Genomic DNA, 7089 nt, shown 5'->3' with positions numbered 1-7089 from the left:
CAAGAAGCCATAGTGGGAAAAGTCAAGGTCCATCTAGCCCAGATGGATCAGCTCTTCAACAAGGGCAGCAAAGGAGTGTCCAGTGAACTGCACAAACAAAGTAAGAATGATATTTCCTCGAGGTATTCTTCCAAACTCCAACCATTTCCAGCTCATGGCATTTCCAGGACTTAATAGGGTTTTTTCCTTATTCATAGCATTTAATTTTTTATCATCTTTTCTTTTACAAATCTTCTCATCTTTCCTCATGCCCAGGTAAAACTTAAATGCACATAAGGTCTTTTGTCTGATATCCACTGAATGAAGAACAAACAACTTAAGAAACTTGCAACTGTTCCAGCTCAGATGATCCTTAAACAATACACCAAGTAACTAATTACACAAAGATTAGCCAAACTGGTAGGTATAACTATAAAAGTCTCCTTTGCTATGATCACAGGTCCAACTAGTGTATACTTACTAGAAGTCTCATATTTGTTTTCTTTCTAAATCGTCTTCTCACTCCATTTTTTACATATATGCACTAAAAGTAAAAACAGTTGCAGGGAACCAGAAGTTATAGTATGCACATGGTTTATTGACTATACTTACACTACATCCATCATTATGTCATTGCACTGGGTAATGCAGAATGAAATTTGTTAATTTATCATAACAGTAAAAATAGGTGCAATTCATAAATGCTCTTTAATATCTCCAGTCACTAAAAAGTGTGAGATGATGTCTGAAAATAAATGTGTAAAATAGTACTATTATTATAAATCTTCTTTTTCTTGTAAATGCTGTTATTTTGTGTTTTTCCTGCTCAAGGTAGCAACGGATAAAGTGACACAAGCAGCTCCATGCATGTTGGAGGACTCATGATACTTTGACAATGTGGGAAACGCATGAAATCATGAAGGCAAGATTTAAAAATTATCCACTTTTCAAAAGGCTGACTATTCAATCAATTTCTGCCTCTGCTTACCTAATGTTAGCCCGAAGGAAGTCAATGACCTGAAGTGGATTGTTACACATTTATCCTGATGTAATGGGCAACTGATAGATTCAGCATATGCCCCCTGCGTTCTCTGCCCTTAGGAACTGGGGAGGGCTTATCCATGCTGTTATGTGATGGCCTATGTGCTTCCATGTCACGTGCTGGTCACAGGTGACAAACGAACTGCTCAGCAGTTTGTCAGTGTTCACCAGTGTTCCTTCATTGCTGTTCTTCTTCCCAGCTCCACCATGCCTATGCAGGAGAGTTGATACAAGTTTTGCATGTTTTTCACTGGGCAGCCCTTTGGTTACACTCTTTCAAATCAGGCTATGGTTGATGGCACATGTCTTGCACCTCTTTAGAGGTGTTGCTCTGTGTTCCTCTTCCTATGCATCAGATGAGGGTCCAAACCTGAGAATTTTCACATTGCCTTTATTTAGGAAAATCTCCCGGTGTCATTTTCAGCTTATTGTGGTAAACCTCACACCTGCCTTAATATAAAAAGCAGTAATATTTGTGTCTATTATATATCATCGGTGGAGTTCATAAATTCAATAGAAGCAAGGTTTACATTAATCTTCATTTTTTTTCCCATATCATTTTCAATTTTATCTAGAATGCTAGGCCCAGAAATTCATCCTGCATATGCAGTTTATAAGACATGCCCTGCAAGACACATTTTTCCCTCAACTGTGAAATAAACATTATTGTGGTGGTTCCATAGTGTAGTGGTTATCACGTCTGCTTTACACGCAGAAGAGCCTGGGTTCGAGCCCCAGTGGAACCAGCACTGGACACTGACTTTAGGACTTTTTAACTAGATTCAGTCGGGAGGGAGGATATCTGCAGGGATGCCAGTGCGTGGGCAATGGTATGGGATGCCATGCTGTGCCATTCCTACCAGCTTAACACCAAAGATAGAAAAGGACGTGTGGAACCTGGAGAGGGAACACCAGCAAAACAGGAGACCAACTCAAATATCTCTATAGGGAATAAACAAGGGGAATTGGAGATGAGCGTGTGATTGCAGGGCCACGATCTCATTACAATTACTGAGATATGGTGGGACAGCTTTCATGACTGCAATGTGGCCATTGATGACTTTGTGCTTTTTAGGAAGGTCAGGCCAGGAAGGAGCTCTTGGAGCAACTGGAATGTATGGAGCTCTGCCTAGAGCACAACTGAGAGCCTGGGGGTGAGGATTAAAGGGCAGGTCAAAAGGTGCGATACTGTGGTAGGTTTTTACTACAGGCCTTCTGATCAGGATAAGGAGGTGGATGAGGTCTTCTACAGGTAGCTACAAGAAGCCTCATGATCACAGGCAATGGTCCGTATGGGGGACTTCAACCACTCTGACGTCTCCTGGGATAATCACCCAGCTAGGAATAGACAGTCCAGGAGGCTCTGGCAGAACGAACATTGCAGATAACTTACTGGCGTAGGTGGTTGATGAGCCAATGGAGAGGGACACTGCTGGAGCTGATATTAACAGACAGTGATGATGTGGTTGGAAATGTGAAGATTGGGGGCAGTCCAATGCTCTGCAGTGACCATGAGATGTTGGAGTTCAAGATCCCATGAGCAAGAAGCTGGGCAAGAAGTGCCCAGTGACTTTACGAGAACTAACTTTGACCTCTTTAGGGGGCCCCTTGCAGAAATCCCCTGGGCCAGGGCCCTGGAAGAAAAGGGGGTCCAGGAGAGTTGACTAATATTCAAACTCCACTTTCTCCAAGCTCAAGATTGGTGCATTTCTACAAGAAAGAAGTCAAGCAAGGCAGGCAGGAAACCTGGGCAGCTCTGGGGAAGACTTAAACAGAAAAAGAAAGCATGTGTTATTTGGAAGAGGGGTCAGACTATGTGGGAAGAATATAGGAACACTGTCAGAGAATGCAGGGATGTGTCAAGGAAGGCCAAGGGCCATTTGGAATTAAATTTAGCTAGAGACGTCAGGGACGACAGGATGGGTTTCTACATCAGCAGCAAGAGGGAAAATGTGTGACTACTGCTAAACAGGGTGGCAGAGGATACGGAGAAGGCAGAGTTACTAAATGCCTGGTTTGCTGATGTGGGGAAGGGAGAGCGCACGGTGAATATGCAGAGGCCCCCTTCAGTGCCCGGGCTGACCCCACTGGCGTTCCCAAAGCCACCCTCACTGCTTCCAGCTTTGCACAGCCTGGGTTTTCCCTTGGCCGAGGGATTGGGAGTTGCTCTGGTTGTGCCCGATTCCCTGCATGTCCCTGGGCAGGCCCCTGCGGGAGGAAGGCTGACATGGAGGGCTGCGGCACAGGTGGAGAGGATCTGGCTCTCCCTCCTGCCCTGAGGGCAGCATGCTTGGCAGGCCATGCTGGGGCTCAGGAGCAGCTTTGGGGGATTGCTGGCTCCAAGCTGGCTGCCTCTCCTGCCTCTCAGCCGACTGCTAGTGGTTAGACCTTCATCCAAGGGCCTTGTCCTTGCAGGACTTTGTGCAGATCATCCCCTCCAAGCCGCTTGTGGAAGACCTCTATGACAAGTGGCTGCTTGCACTGGAGAGGTCAACCCACGAGGAGAGGCTTGAGGGACTGAAAGAGTAAGTTGTGTCCCCAGGGCTAGTGCTGGGGCTCCGAGGAAGGAGGAGCTGCCCCTGCAGCCTGCCTGGCTCTTTCCTTTGCCTTGTGCTCCCTCAGGGTGGCTGCAGAACTGTCCAGCGCGACCTCGCCTTGCCCCTGTGCCTGCTCTTGCTGCTCCACCACATCAGCAAGAGCGCCAAGAGCAACCACATGCACGCCAGGAAGCTGCTGATCTGCGTGGGGCCGAGCATGCTGGGCGCCTGCAGCGACAGCGACTGCCCCTGAACGTGCAGGCGGCGAGGAAGGAGAGGAGGAAGGAGGTGGGCAGCGCTGAGTGGCTGCCAGAGCGCCCCGTGCCTGGCGCTGCCTTCCCGCCGTGGCTCCTCCTCGGGCTGCGGGAGCTGCAGCTGGCGGCAGCCAAATGCCTGCGGAGCACGAACCGCTGCTCAGGATGCGTGTGTGCAGCCCCTGGCGCTGAACCCAAAGGCTCTGTGTGAGCAGGTCACGCTGCTGGTGGAGCTGCTCATCTGCCACTGCGCAGAGCTGTTCAGGGAGGAGGACACCCTGCTCTGTGCTCCCCCGGCCGAGCAGGGCCCGGAGCAGGCGCCCAGCTCCACAGGTAGGCATGGAGGACAGTGCTGGAACGGGGCTGCTGTTTCACATGCTTCACCTGGGAAGCATGGGGCAACCAACCAAATGGAGAGAGGGTTCAGAGGGCAGGGCAGCCATTTTCTCCTGGAACTCTTTTTTTTTTTCCATCAGCTCAGTAGGACATTCCTCACCAAACAACCCTCCTGCCAGAGGGGAAGCATCTGCAGAGCTCTGCTCTTCCCCACGTGGCTAATTCATTGCCAGAAGAACACTGTCACTACACATGGCCCTGACTGGCACTTGGCTTTGCTTAAGTCCATCGCTCAAGGACCAGCTCCTGTGCAGCTACAGAGTGGCTGCAGTTGTTGATCCATAGCAGCTGTGTAGCTCCCCAGCTAGCTCTCTTGCTGCTGGAACAGGGGGTGGACTGGATCATCTCCAAAGGTCTTCTCCGGCCTTCCTCTTTCTGTGATTCTGGCAAACTAAGGTCAGACCTTTACACCTTCCACAGGTGCCTGCTCCCACAGAGAAAATGATTCCCCATGGATCTGCTCACAGCCACTGCAAGCTCCCTGTGGGCTCTTTCTCCCCATAGAACACCCCGGGGCTGCTGGGCCCAGCTCTTGTGCCGGCCAGAGCCCCGAGACGGCGGCTGGAGGCAGCGGCGCAGCTTGTGGCAAGGAGCAGCCCGACAGGGTGGGCGCTGCAGCCCCCAGCCCCTCTGCAGCCCCCAGCCCCTCTGCAGCCCCCAGCCCCACTGCAGCCCCCAGTTCCTCTGCAACCTGTGTCTCTGCCCCTCCACTCGGCAGCCAGAAGAAGGATCTCCATGTGCTGCACATGAGCTTCTCGGAGCCTGACCTCCCCTCCAGGAGCAACGTGGGCAGCCAGAGGAAACCACATGGGAAGACAAGCTGATATTGAAGAAAGTGGCACTGGAGAAAAGACCTCCTCATTTTGCCTTCAGCATCATAAGAACACACTCGCTGCCCCAAATATCCTCTGTCTGCTCCCCAGAGACCTCCTTTGGTGCTCCAAGGACTAACTCTTCCCCACCTCTCCTCTAGTTTCCCCTGCTAGTTGTGCCCTCAAAATAATTTCTCCATGGGTTAATAACAGATGTTTTGCTTGTCTTTCATAAGCCCTGTGTCTGCAGGGGCCAAGAAACAGCTAGGACTACCGTCTTCTTGCCATCTTCTCCTTGGTGGAGTAGGGGACACTTCAGCAGCACTTGTCAGCTTGCCAAGTGCCATTCCTGCAGCAGGAGACGTGGACACCCATGCCTTTCTATGAGTCTATAAAGAGAGCAGGGCAGGTGCTCTACCAAACCTTTCCTTGGGAAAACTGCTCTGGAGATGCTAAGCGGGACTCTACTTGTATCTTGAAAAGAGCAGTTGTTGGACTGTTAAGTGACAAACCTCTCCCACCTTCCTTTTGCTCTTTTTCCACATTTACCAGATGACACAGCAGCACTGGTGACTTGAGATGGTCAGGACCAAGTCAAGCTGTTGCATTGCTGGGTACCCCATGAGCGGGTGGATGCATAACTCTGCCCAAACCTATGGGAGCTCCCATACAGGGAGCTGTGCCTCCTGATGCAGAGGGATTGCCATGGATGTGATCCTGTGCTATGTGCTCCAGGTGTCCCTGCCTGAGCAGGGAGGATGGGCTAGATGATCTATAGAGATCACTTCCAAACTCAACTGTTCTGTGATTCTGTGATTCTGTGATCAGTCTGTGGAACTATTTGGGATTTTGATAATAACATTAGAGAATGAAATCGCTGTCATAGATGACCCATGTTTATATAGCATATTTCATGAAAAAATAGTGAAAATAATGTCAAGCTATACCTTGTTCCGGATTTCTCAGGAAGCAGTGTTATGTTAGCCTGGAGAAATAAAATCTATGTTTAAATTGAAAAGGTCCCCCAAAAGATCTCTGTTCAAAACCTATTTGAAAAAATAGCTACCTGCATTTTTTGAGTTTTCTTTCAAATCCAAAGCTAAGACATGTTATTCCCAGGGCTCGCAGGTGTGTGCAGCTACACTTGGAATTAATTCAAAGGATTTTGACTCAATAAACACTAGTATTGTGTGAGGTTAAACTGCACAAAAATATATTCCCTTAATTTGTTAAAAGAGCAAAAGATTTGGCATAAAAGATTATTTATCATGGATCAAAAATATATTCAAGTACAGGGGAATACAGTTACTGCATCTGAATATAGAAGATAAATAGAAGATAAATACTTCCCATTTCTAGTTAAATTGTCCAAAATCCACTGATGCTAATGGTCTTTGAGTCGGATCATAATTTAAAAAAAAAAAAAGGACAGAAGAAATGGAAAAAAGAAGAAAAATTTTGCATACCAAAGCAGAAGTCTTAACTAATAAAACAGAAGTTGACTTGTTCAATCTCGTATTTTTTCCCCTTCAAATTTCTCTCCCCACTTCTGTATGCAGATGTGCAATTATCACTTGTGTACCTGCAGTTATATACTTTGTGGTATCTTTCATGTTTAAACCTGCAGGTCTTGGGGCTGCAATTTAACCATGCATACTTTGACTCAGCAAAGTCCTAAAGCCCTTATGCCTTTGCTTGGTTGCTTGAATTATCAGTGCTTAAAGCTCAAGTACTTTGCTAATTCATGACTTCTTTCTAGCATCTTTGCCCTGTTATATATGCTGACATATATTTAAATCACTATAGGACAAGCACAATGTGACAGATGCTGTGCTCATGTAGGGCAGGTCGGTTTACTGCCTTTTCTGCAATGATTAAATATTTTGTTGCAGTCATCGCAATCTTTCCTGAGAATCTGGGAAAGTAAGATAGTCTAGTAAGATAGTCTAAATGCTACCTCTGCTAAATATAGTTTTTCCTTCCTTCCTTCCTTCCTTCCTTCCTTCCTTCCTTCCTTCCTTCCTTCCTTCCTTCCTTCCTTCCTTCCTTCCTTCCTTCCTTCCTTCCTTC

General features: G+C 47.6%; 1 non-coding gene across 1 annotated transcript; it reads left to right on the top strand.

The window, feature by feature from the left end:
- The first annotated feature begins 1693 nt into the window (after positions 1-1693).
- Positions 1694-1766, top strand: TRNAV-UAC. Its single transcript has one exon. It is a non-coding gene; the product is annotated as a tRNA-Val (tRNA).
- Positions 1767-7089: the final 5323 nt, after the last annotated feature.

This window comes from Nothoprocta perdicaria, unplaced genomic scaffold (assembly GCF_003342845.1).
Source record: "Nothoprocta perdicaria isolate Ctin4 unplaced genomic scaffold, notPer1 scaffold_19, whole genome shotgun sequence".
Classification (NCBI taxonomy): Eukaryota; Metazoa; Chordata; class Aves; order Tinamiformes; family Tinamidae; genus Nothoprocta; species Nothoprocta perdicaria.
Note: the sequence above shows the minus strand (reverse complement) of the source record. Positions and strands in the feature narration are given on the sequence as shown.